The sequence below is a fragment of the Protopterus annectens genome, chromosome 13.part0, assembly GCF_019279795.1.
Source record: "Protopterus annectens isolate FY-2018-M chromosome 13.part0, PAN1.0, whole genome shotgun sequence".
NCBI lineage: Eukaryota > Metazoa > Chordata > Ceratodontiformes > Protopteridae > Protopterus > Protopterus annectens.
In genome coordinates, this window is record NC_056747.1 from 331978880 (window position 1) to 331992275 (window position 13396).

The following is a 13396-nucleotide window of genomic DNA, read 5'->3' on the forward strand; positions in this document are numbered from 1 at the left end:
CTCACAAGTGGTCTGTCAATATCAGTGCAGAGGAAAGAATTTTCCATCAGTGGAGCCAACCATGCTGTAATCTTTTTGCTTTCCCCTCAACAACAAATGCAGCAGGTTCTTTGACTAGATCCCCCACTGAGGGAGTAACTGAGAGATGCTGTGCTCCATTACGCTTATCACCCGTTACCTCTCATGCCCAAATTGTACAGAAAGCATCTCAATTGAAGAGCACAGTTGTCCTTATTGCCCCTTCCTAGCTGTAGAATAGTGTGTGTGTGTTGTACCTTTAAGAAACATTTCAAGGATAGCATGTGCATATAAATAGCAGGCACATGCTAGCTTCAGTGCCATTTTGAGAGTGCAGCCAGAGAATGAGCATGTATGAGTGTAATAGCTTGTTTGTTTATAAGTTTGTCTAGGTTAGTTATTAAGCTTCAATCCTGATGTGTGTGTACATAATAAAGCTGCTTGAATAGAACCCACGAATGCTCGTCTGTTTCATCCTGACAGAATACAAAAAAAGAGCCAGAAACTAACCAAAGGTAACAAAAACTTGGACAAATTATTTATTTAATAGAAAAAAGATAAAACGGAGCATTACAAGGGCACAAAATGCATTATTAAGCAAATGAGAGTCACAGAAAAGTTTATTAATTAAACAATGTTTAAGATATTTGATAAAACAGTTATCAGAAAAGCACATAAGGGGTTTGGAATTACCTCGGAATTGCAAAACGAGCAAGTTTAGAGTAAAACGAGCACAGAAAAACTATAGTGGGCATTAAAAAAAGATTAAACTAGCAAAACGAATATAATGAGGACAAAAAGGGCATATTAAGAATAAGTAAAGCAAGATGACTGCATATTTTTTGGCAAAGTACTGTATTTTAGCATAAACTACTGTTTCGCATTGAAGCTATTAAGAGCTTAACTAGAGTTAATTGAAGTATCTCAAAGTGTGTAAAAGTACTTAGTGTGCTTATTACTGTGCATTTATTTTGAACAATTTATCTGTGTGCAAAGTGCAACTGTTTCATAAAGTGCAGTCAAAATACAGCCATTTCGAAAAGCTTCGCGTGCAGGGTGTGTCTATTCGCAGATTGCTGCCATTAGAGTGTTTCTTGAACTGTAAAGAGTTATTTAGCAAAGTACAGCCATTTTGGGAAAGTTTGTGTGTTGTTTATTTGCAAAGTGCAATTACTTCAAAATGTTTTTTTTTTTTACTCTGAGCTTCTTCTGCCCAGTTTATTCGTACAGTGCAGATGTTCTTCGTGTTTCACTGTTGCAGTCCTAACTGTAGGGTGTTCCTGCCGGCAGGCAGCCCGAGGTCGGCCAGAATCCCAAAGTCTGGGTCCGGCGTCGGCTGTAAAAGCTAGTACCCTGACGTCAGTACGCTTTGGTACATAGCCCTCAGCCGACGCCATCTTCTCCAGTCTTTCTTGCCGTGCGGTGGAAAGCAGCTCGCAAGTCGGTGGTTGGCGATTTTCGAACAGCGTATTTGGTTGTTGTCGGTCCGAAGTTCTTACTTCTCTTCTCAAAGCTAAGTACCCCGTTGGGGAATCTTTTTCTTGTTCCTCCGATGTCAGAAAAAGTTAATAATTGTATAGCGTGTGGGAAACAAATACCTCATAAAGATTTCCACTCTTACTGTCTACCTTGCTTAGGCCCTGACCACGACGTTTCTTGTTGTCGGTTCTGTGCCAGGTTCAACTCTCGTACTATCAAGCGCAGGTACGATTGGGCTTTAAATTATTTTGGCAGACGCTTCAATTATAGAATGTCGTCGGACACTACCGGAGTTCAAAAGAAGCGCAAAGACAAAGATAGGCTGCATACACCGGGGCATTCATTTTGCTAAACCTAGCTGGGTCAGAGGCCATTGAAAGAGAGTGTTCATTTGCGTGTGCACCAGCAGTATATGAGAGAGAAGGTGAAAACCATCATATTGTTGCACAGGCTGAATCGGGGGAAGACATTGAGTGTTTGAAATGCAAATTCAAGGAAATTTACAACCCCCAGACAGATGTTACATTGAAGAGGCATTTGTTTTACACATGAGATCAAAAGCAAGGAGAACTTTTGCAGCTTATATTACTGACCTGAGAAACAAAGCTAAAACATGTAGGTTTGGTGACTTAAAAGATGCGTTAATAAATGACAGGCTTGTGTGTGGTATTAATAGTGCTGCAGTGAGAGAGATTTTGCTTTATGACAGTGATTTAATGCTGAACAAAGCTGTTGAGATTTGTCAAATCCATGAAGTTACAGAACGGCACATAAGTATGCTTGCAAGGGATAAGAGCATGATTTCAGCAGGTTCCAGAGCGAGTGTAGACAGCATGCAACACATGGCTAGCAGAAGCAGGCCTAAGCACATGGCACCTGCCACCCCTGCAGGCTCCCCAGGGAAAACCTGTAGTTTTCCAGTAAGTTCTAAGAAAAGGACATGCTCAGTGCACTACAAAGGTGAGTCAGCAAAACCCAAATTGGGCTTTATTGTTACCTGTTGCAGTTGTGGTGCCAGTCATGAATCTAAGAGAGAAAAGTGCTTAGTATTTGGTCAGCAATGCCACAAGTGTAAAAAATGGAACCATTTTCAAACGTTTTGCAAATCAAGTAAACCTCACACAGTTATAAAGAAGGGTCACTTAGAAAAGCAAGTTGATCATATAGAAAGCTGCAACTCACTTTCTATGTAAGATAGTGTATCAGCAATTGTTGAAAAGGTTGATGTAAATTTGTTGGCAAATAACTAAGTGTTTTGTACTGTCCAGATCAGTGGTAAATCCACCGAGCTCAAAGTGGACACTAGTTCAAAGTGTAATGTTATGTCAGCAGACACATTTGTTAAGATGACAGCTGGTGAGCAACCTAATGTGTGGCCAGTTGTACGAAATGTGTTAGAAAATTCAGAGTAAAGGCTCAGTAGTGCTTTTGTATTATTTGGCTAGGAACTGCTACAGCTTACTATTCTATGTAGTTTGAAGGGGTCTACATTAGATCAGTGAAATGGCATTACAGCAAATGCCATTTCACTGACACATCTAGACCGAAATCTGAAAATAGCGAAGGCTCAGGGCAGCGATCCATCCCCCCCCCCCCCGGGAAAAGAAATCGCTTGGCCTGAGCCATGACATTGCCCTTTACCCCACTGTAATGTGATCAAGGAGTTGGTATAGTTAGTTAGGGGGGGGTGTGGGGGACTTTATGCTTGAAATTGTGTGTATGTGTTTTTAGTGCAAGCGATTTCTTTCCCTGAGAAAGAAGTCGCTGTTTTGAACGTTCGCAGTATAGTGAGGTCGCTGATTACGTATCGATGAAAAGACGTTCGATGGAATGCCTCTTCAAGCATTTAATATAGACCCGGTCCGAAGACCTGTGCAGTCATTATTGGGTCTCCAAGACTGTCTGAGAATTAATTTGCTTTCCTTTACCAAAGAAGTTCATCATATAAGCACGTCCCAGTTCCAACTTCAGTGATACTATTTTCTCAGAGTATGTTGATGTTTTTGATGACAAGCTAGGCAAACCTCCAGTTGTGTATTCTGTGAAGTTAGACCCAGAGGTCAGTCCAGTGGTCAGGCCAGCAAGAAAAGTTCAGATAGCTATGCAGGATAAAATCAAAGCTCATTTGGATAAAATGGTGCAGCAAGGTGTAATTTGTCCAGTTACCAAACCAACTGAATGGGTGTCATCCATGGTAGCAGCCCACAAAAAAGACTGTGACAAAATCAGAATGTGTATTGATCCAAAAGATTTGAACAAAGCATTAGAGACCTCATCATTCTATGTGCACAGTTGAGAAAGATGCAGCCCTAACCAAATCCCACTATATTTTCTGTCTTGGATGCAAAAAGTTAATTTTGGCAAGTAATGCTTGATCACAAATCTTCATTACTGACTACTTTCAGTACCCCATTTGAAAGATATAGATTCCTGAGGGTGCCATTTGGAATAAATTCTGCAAGTAAAGAATTTCAGCTTGCAATAGAGCAAATTTTTTCAGGTTACGCTTGTACCATAATAGTAGATTTATTGATTGGAGGCAGTTGTGAAGCAGAGCATGACAGAACCCTTAAGAAAGTTCTAGACATAACATGTGATGTGAACTTGAAGCTGAATCCTCTAAAGTGCAAATTCAGACTTCCAGAAGTTACATATGTAGGTCATTTATTTTACTAGCACTGGCTTGTAACCAGACTTGTTCAAGCAAGCAGCCATTCTTGAGATGCCAGCACCAAATAATGTTCAAGCTCTATAACATTTTCTTGGTATGGTCAACTATTTAGGCAAGTTTATACCAGACTTCAGTGAGTTGACAGCGCCTATGAGAAAGCTGATGCGCAAAAATGTTACATGGTCATGGTTGGAACAGCACCAGAGAGCATTTGAAGACCTTAAGCAGAACATTTCCACCCCACCTACATTAAGGTACTATGATGTCAGTAAACCAGTAACTCTTTCCTGTGATGCTTCAAAATTTGGTCTTGGTGCAATTATTCTAGAATGCAGACCAGTAGCCCATGCATCTAGAACTCTTACCTAAACTGAAATTCAGTATGCTCAAACTGAGAAAACTTTTCGCAATAGTATTTGCATGTTCAAAGTTTCATGTTTATATTTGTAGTCAAGCTATTCAAATCGAAACTGATCACCAACCTCTAGTCGCTATTTTAAAAAAGCCTGTGCATTCAGCTCCAGTGAGATTACAAAGAAAGATGCTCAAGTTGTAGAAGTACAACTTCAAAGTGGTCTATTCAAAAGGCAAACTTCTTTATCTGGCTGGTACCTTATCCAGATCACCCAGAAATGCTTAGGAACAGCTTAATGCAGAGAATTTTGACTTTGATGTCATGGAAGTGCGTAATTTTTCTAACATGAGACTTGAGCTGAGAGATCATACTAAGATTGATCCAGTTTTGCAAAAGCTCATCCACTACGTTAATGTTGGATGGCCGTCAAAGCAATCTAGTGTACTACCTGAAGTGCAAACTTATTTTTTTTACATGTATGAGATGTTGATGGAAGATGACATTATTTTCAAAGGTCCTTAAATTGTTGTTCCTGCTTCCTTACAATGTGAATCTATTCAGATTTTGTATCATGATCACCCAGGTTCAGAAGCTACCAAAAGAAGGCCGAGAAGACTAGTATTTTGGTCTTCTCTAGTAAAAGGCATTGATAAAGTACTTCTTGTTTAGTATGCAGTAGTACTAAACTGGATTTGCAAAAAGAACCACTTCAGTTAAGTCAAGTTCCTGAACTACCTTGGTCAACAGTAGCCACTGATAGTTCCTGAACTACCTTGGTCAACAGTAGCCACTGATATGTTTGAGTGGAACAATCAGCATTACTTAGTGTTGGTAGACTCTTATTCAAACTGGTGTAAGATTGATTTACTTCCTAACCAAACATCCACTGCTGTTATCACTAAGTTGAAATGTCATTTCTCAGTCCATGGTAGTCCACACAAAGTTATTTCTGACAGTGGTACCCACTTTATCAGTCAGTTCCAAAAATTTGCAAAAGAGTGGGAATTTGTACATGTTACTAGTAGTCCAGAATATCCACAGTCAAATGGACTAGCTGAATGTGCAGAGCAGAGTGCAGAACAATTACTGGAGAAGTCAGAGCGTGATAATACCAATGTCTTTTTGAATTCTCTCATTCTGAGAGACATACCCCATGATGATATACTTGGTTCATCTGCTCAGAAACTTCTGTCTAGGCAAACCAGAACAACACTGCCTATCGTCTCAAGTTTGCTGAGGCCTAAAGCAAAGAACAGAATAACCAGAGCCCAACTATTAAGAAAGCATTCTTTCCAGAAGTCCAGTTACGATAAATCGAGCAGATTTCTTCTTCCATTGAAAGAAGGAGAGACAGAGAGGATACAAATGGTGAAAAGTTTCGACCGGATTGGTCAAGCAACAGGTATATGTGCCGAGCCAAGATCCTACTTCATAGACTCTGAGGGTGTGGTGTACATGGACTCTGAGGGTGTGGCGTACAGGAGGAACCACAGACATCTTCCTGTATCAGAATCGAAATCGCAGCATTGTTTCAGTGATATAGACTCTAGATCTCAGAGGAATCCAGACAGTGTTCCTGTTGCAGAAAGTTTTTTTAACTTCTACAGTCTTTCCTGATAGTGATCCTGATGTCCCTCAAGTTGAACATTCAACAGAGATGGTACCAGTTCCTAGACCTAATTCCACTTTCTATGTCACACAATTTAGTCGTATTTCCAGACCTAGTGTGAAATACACAGCAACCTGGACATAATAGTCTATATGTATTTTGTTCTGTATAATGCATGACAAATAATTATTTGTATCAGTTGCATGTCAATTAATGTCGTCAATATTGCATGACATTTCTCAAAGGAGGAGGATGTAGAATAGTGCATGTTGTACTTTTAAGAATCGTTTCAAGACAGCTTGTGCATATAAATAGCAAGCATGTGCTAGCTTTAGTGTCATTTTGAGAGTCCAGCCAGAGAGTGACCATGTGTGAGTGTAATAGCTAGTTTGTTTATAAGTTTATCTAAGTTAACGTTATTAAGCTTCAATCCTGATGTGTTTGTACATAATAAAGCTACTTGAACAGAACCCATGAATGCTCGTCTGTTTCATTCTGACTGGATGAGCGACACTGGCCTTGTCAGATTTGTTTTCCCTTCCTCTGGTGTCATTTTCTACATCCACCCTGGATTTTGGATCCAACTTCAGACCTCCAGTCTCATGTAACAGGCATGACTCTTCCGGACATACCAGGCTTCAAGTTGACCGCATAGTTTCTCCAGTTCCCCTGATTGCTAACAACCCAGGCTCTCCTCTCCTGTCACATTTTATCTTCCCATAAGGCTTCTACTAGAAAGATTTACAAGAGTAAATGGAAATGATTTGTTCTTTGGGCCCTAAGCAAAAATTTAGACCTGTTTTCAGCACCTATAAATGTCCATAACTTTTTAGCCACACTTTCAGTGAAGGTGTTAGTTTTTCAACGATTAAAGTCCATTTAGCAGACATTTCAAGCTTTCATCTGGGAGTAAATAACTCTACCTTACCTTCCCCTAAACTTTGTAAAGCCTTTCTAAGCAGAACTTTTTTACGTAGACCCCCCCCCCCCCCCATTAAAAGATCCTACTCCTCCTTGGGATTTAAATGTCATGTCTCAGGCCTTGGCACAACCTCCCTTTGAATCTTTGGCAAAATCTGATCTTAAATTTTTGTCTTGGAAGACCATATTCCTAGTAGCTATTATATCCACTAGAAGAGTATCTGAACTCTGTGTTCTGTCTTCAAAAATCCTTATTTCATTTTTCATAAGGATAAGGTATCTTTATGGCCCAACCCAACTTTTCTACTAATGGTAACTTCTGAGTAGAATGTTAATCAGTTCATTAATCTCCCAGTTTTCTTTCCAAACTTCTCAAAGGCGAGTATATATTACATATTTTGGCTGTACAAAGAAAATTATGCTTCTACCTTCACAGAACCAAGTACTTAAGAAAATCTGAACAATGGTTTCCTTTTCCAATTCCAAATTTGGCAAACCAGTATTAAAGTTACTTTGGCCAAATGGTTAACCAATTGCATTACCTTTATTTATGAGAAAGTGGGTTTCCCTTTACCAAAGTCTTCAAGAGCCCATTCCACAAGGTCTATGGTGACTTCTTCAGCTTTTTGGTCAGAACTTCTTGGATGATATTTGTGCAGCTGCAGCATGGGCTAATACTCATACCTTTATTGCTCATTACAGACTGGATCTGGTCTCTAGAGGAAGAGCAACCTTTGGCTCAGCGATGCTCTGGAATATCTTTACTTAGAGTCCTCAGGGGAGTTAGGTAGCTGGGGACTCTCTTCTATCAGTTGAATGAATGAAAATGACAACATCGGATTAAGAAGTTATGTACTCAACCGTACTGTGTCATCTGTGTTGCCCATTTTCATTCTTCTTCAATTCTGAATAGATTGAAGTAGTATTGTAGGAACCTCTGTTCCTTGTTTGAGCTCCAGCTTCCTTCCTTTTATGGTCTGCCATGGGTCTGTTATGTCTAAGGGTATTTTAGTTTGGTGGTGCATTATGGGTAATGGGAGATTTGGTTTTAAGATCTTATGAACTGGAAGAAGCGGCCAAGTCATATCTGAGTATGAGGTCTGAACCCATCAGTTGAGGAAGAAAGAAAACTGACAGCACAGGTATAATGTTGTACTGAGTACATAACTTTTTAATAATTTACTATGAAGTGTTGAGGTAAGTAGATAGAGTAATTGTGTTGTGGCTGGTGGGAGAGGGAGAGTTTTATGCAATGATGGCATACCTCTCAACCTCTTGGTGCAGGAAATATGGTCAAAGCCAGAAATAAAGGGGGGAACAGAATCCCAAAGATGAGGATAGATTTTAAATATTGCTCTTACAAACTTGTAAAGTTGCAAGAATAACAGGTTTTGTGATAGCATGACAGCTGAGAGGTATGAAGTGATGGTGCTGAGATGGGAAGTGGAAGGGGTCATGATTTGGTTTAGTCATTCATGACTGAAAGTAGGAGTGGAAAACAGGGCCGCTTCTAAAAGTGCTTTCCATAGCTAACACTAAAGGGGAAACATTTGTCTGAGCAGAGTAATGTGTCAAGTAGTAATGAGGGGAAGAGTAAAGCAGTAGCAGCTGTGAATATTTCAGAGTTGCATGTAAACAGGTGAAATGCAAAAGACAAGTGACTATTAACTGTGTAGAAGAAAACTATTTTTAGGACTAAAGCTGTTCAGAAGAGAACAAAAGTAAGAGGGAATGATTAGGCTTTTGTGGAAAAGTGACAGAATAGGGATTAAAGGACAAAAGTAAATGAAGCACAATGATGGGTATTTGGGAAAGTAATGGAATTTGGATTATTTATCTTTGTTTGTTTGTTTAATTTGTTAGTACACTGAACCCAGTGGACCAGTTTCCATCAGAGCCCAGCTGCACACATTCACAGCACTTCCATGCTTTAAAATAAATTAGATGCCTATAAATGGGTTGTATACAATATGTACTGCATAAGTCAAATGTTTAGCTAAATGTACAGTTTGGAAAGAGAAGGAAAAGTGTTAGCATAAATGTGAATGATGATGTGGTCGGTAAGGTGAGCTGAAATAAACAGAATTAAATGATTCTGTTAAGGGCAGTGCAGTTGTAGAACTGAATCAGTTATGTGCTAGAGGTAACATTTAACAGAGTAATTCTATATGTATTTAGTGTGCAGATAAAGGATTTTCTCTTGGCATTTCACTTGAGCAAACAGTATACAAAGGATCAAGGCTGGTCTTGGCAGTTGCAAGCCCAATTTAAATCATTTGATGAGGCCTTGCAGCTAAAGAGTTACCTGTCACCCCCAACCCTCACTACAGTCGCTGGACTTAAGCCTATTTCAGATTAGATGTCAATAGTATACACTACCACTTTTTGTTTTAAAGTAAAACAATACATTTATTTATTAGGTTGTATTTTGTCATAAGACCTGTTAAAACAGAAGTAAACTACTGGATTCCTGGGTTACCTTCAGATCCAGCATCTCCTGTAGCCACTCTCAGGGTTTGTTTAACTCTTTCAGGCAAACTATAAGGGACCTATTTGCAGGGCTACTGAGGCCCTGAGTCTGTGCTGCACTATCAAAAGGACACACCCTATCTTTCCTGTAGTACTACTTGGATCTTCTGAACCTAGGTAAGGGGTAGCTGCATGCTTCCCCCTGCCTCCCCCAATACTACTTTTATTAATATTTTTTATCTTTTTTCTGTCTCCCTCATTTCCATTCTTCCCCTCATTTTATTCATGGCTTACTTTCCTTCATATTTTATGGCCCAAAGTTGTACATACTGTAAAATACTTTTGTTGTTTGTGCATTATTTTCCCAATAGGGACATTATGTGTAGGGATGTTATGACAGTGTATAGGTATTCTTCTTGCCACTTTTACTGATCGAGTTCATGTATCATGTTTTCTCAATATGCTTTTACATTAATGAATATCAGTGCAACACTGGTAAATGTTTGTTTCTTTGGTTGTATTCTGACAGTGCTGAGACTCACAATGGTCTGGGAGGATCAGTGCTGTACTTCAATTAACAAGTTTTAAATTAATAAATAAAAAAAGTCTTTGTATGTTAGTTATTGCATACATTCCAGCGTCTTTGGGAGGAGCTGCAGACAGCACTAAGCATATCATGTTACTAAAAAACAGGCCCATTTTGAAATGAGAAACCTGATGAAGTCTTTTGACTCATCAGAGTCAACACTCTCCTGCCATACCTAACTTCCTTGGATGTCAGGAAGTACTGGACAGATGAGTCAGCGAGTCTGTGCTTAATGGTTGTGGGGAAACTGGGTGGGCCAAAGAGAGTATGAAAATTTTTAAATCTCCATTATGCATTCTCATCTTACATTACCTCCTTACTTCACAGGCTTCTGATCACCTCTTGTACTCATTTTGAATTATTGAAGTTCCTTATCAAGTTAATTCTGATAGCCTATTACAGCAGATATGGTTCTACAAAATTACATTATACTGTTGAACTTTCTGAAAGTGCTTGGAGTAATAATGCTGATAATCTCCGGTCCCTCTTAGAAATGTTATTGCTTACTCGCTACCCTACTTTTAAGTATTTCTGAGATGTATTTTTATTTTTTGTTAAACTGGGTAACTGAACTAATGCATGCAGTTATTTCCAGTCATATCCCAAGTCAGAAGGGCAACAGTATGGATTACATGAAGGGGTAATTTGAATAGTCACTAAGTATCTTGTTTTGACGGGCAGGAGGTAATCAGAATGCCTTAAAGAAGCACACATTGATAAAATTATCTAAAGTCAAAACTGGTTTCCCCTCATAGTCGTAACATGTATTTGATAGAAAAAATATATATAATTTGGTAGAACTGTTTTTCCTTCACAGTAACAGAGGTTTGGTATTCGTAGTAACAGTGTGATGTTTGTAGAATAGCCTCTGCCAGTACAGAAAAGAAATATGCAGTAAACAAATGTGACTAGCTTAATAGAATGTGATTGTGTGGTACAAAAAGTATTATACTTCTGAATTTTTTTGTCACAGATGGCATTAACAATAGAGGCTTGTTGAAATATAAACAGTTGAATGTTTACAGATATTCAAGAGAATGAACTTGCTAAAGGGAAGTGGCTAACATTGCAGAAAAAAGTTTCAAACTATCCTTTCAATGAAAGAATGTTTTAGCCTGCTGAGAACTGGTCTTCTCTGGAGGAGGTAAGAATGCAGACAAAGAATGCTTCAGTACTGGAAAAGAATGTTTCATCAAAGACAAACTGGATAAAAGTGGCTGTGAAAGACTTTCTGGTAAAATGTTATAATCTGTGTCTGCTTAGGAAGTGCAGTGTATCTGACAGTGATCTGTGTTGCAAAGAAAATGTTATAATCTCACAGCAGTGCTTCATCGGCTTGTTTCAATAAACTTTAGAAACCTACAAATATACAGTTTTACAGTATTTGCCTATGTAGCCTGCTGATAATTAAATTTAACAGTGATGTGCCAGACTTCATTAGACCTTTTAAATATTTGTAAAAGTACAACAACAGGCACTAGTTAATATGTTGTTGGCCCCAACCTCAATACAGTCTGTATTGAACAGCTCAGCAGTATCAGGAACTTCTTGTTGTGACTTTCGGCTTTTCCCGGTTAGGGGTCACCACAGCGGAACTCCGGTCCACTAATGATTGGCAGTTGATTTTTACGTGCCGAGCTGCCAGCCCTGACGCACAACCTTCAATGAAGGTACGCCTATTCACGCATGTCTCCATGCAGAAGACGCTCTGAGAGTCGAACCGGACAGCGTCTTATTGTGAGGTGACAATGCTACCGCAGCACCACCACCACGGATAGTATCAGGAACTTCTAAGTGGGTGAAACCCAGATTTTATCTTTGCATCTGCTCTGAGATATTCACCAGCATTTTCAACAGAGAGGGAATTTCCAGTTTTCAGTTTTGGTCTATAGCCTGATCACCTGTTGGCCATTTCTGAAAATGGTAAGCCTCTTTCTGAAATAACATGGATGCCATCAAGAACATAAGTGCTAAATGCACACATTCTGTGGCCATAGACTTAACCAGACTCCTGATAAAGTTTGGATACTATTACATCAGTGGTATGAACACTAATGATGTTAAGTGTAATACAGCATTGTTTGGTATAAAAAGAAGTTAGAAAGTTTATATGTGTAAAGGGATTCATTGTTTTGATCAGCATATAGGACAGTATAAAAGTCAAGTTAAATGTTTTAACTGTGGAGACGAATATCCTTGTTTTTGTTTAACGTCATAAAACTGTTACAGCAGTTGTCAGTCAAAACTATGTAGGACAAGTCAAAGTTGTTAGATGAAGTCAGTCATTTTGCAATGCCAGTTTCTACCTTTTATAGAGAATTCCAGTCATTTTTAGATTATGCTAAAAATTTACAGGTTGTATAGACGGCTGAAATGTTTCAGACCTACTGCTCGCAGTGGGATGATTTTAACAAAGATAAGGAATTATCAAACAGCTTCATGATAAGTTGACAGAGCTTAATGAAAAATGCATGTAAATGTTAAAGAAACATGACATACAGGTTAGGAAGTATATGCAAAAATTTTTAGACATTTTGACTAGTGCTGATGTTGCTATACTTGTAGCTGTGGATACACAAGAAAGTATGGGTGAGGATACTGACAGTGAAGCTCTTGCACGAGTTACAGGATGCACCACAGAAACATTTGAATGCCGTGGCAAAGGAAGCAGAATTACATATTAAGATAGGGGAAATTACAGAAATAGTTAAGGAAATAATGTACAGTTGTACATGCAGATTTACAGAGACTCGTGTCAGAACATGTTAATTTAGATAACATTAGCGTTCCAAATGTGCAGGTAGTGACAAGTTCTCCATTTGATCTGCACCAGCAGTCTCGTTTGCTACAAACCATTCCTCATTGGAATGACAAGAAAGGTATTATTTACAATTTGTTGATGTTTGAAGACTGGCTTTCGTATACAGCTGGCAATGCATGGAATGATTCACTGCAAAGATTTTTTTTGGTATTTATTCCAAAGTGTTGCAAGACTTTTATTGTTTTTAGTGAATGCAGGCTTGATTCTACATTAGAAAAAATGAGAGCTATACTCTTGGCATATTTCACAGGTCAGACCGACTACGAAGTTGTTAGATTATTTTAATATTAACACTTTCTGACAGGATGCTAGAACAGGCAGAGCAAATGCAAAAGAGGTTAATACGTGCATTTTTGGAACAAGTAAAAGGAGTACCAGGTGAGGTTGTGTATTTATGAGGAAACTGCTGACACATTAGAGCAATGTGTTCATAAGCTAATGAATGGGAGAGTAATGAGTAATGATAG

At 38.8% G+C, this 13396-nt stretch overlaps 1 protein-coding gene across 1 annotated transcript in view; it reads left to right on the forward strand.

Moving 5' to 3' along the window:
• The window catches only part of HOMER3 (homer scaffold protein 3), a 948052-nt gene that overhangs the window by 404983 nt on the left and 529673 nt on the right, over positions 1–13396 (forward strand). The window lies entirely within an intron of this gene.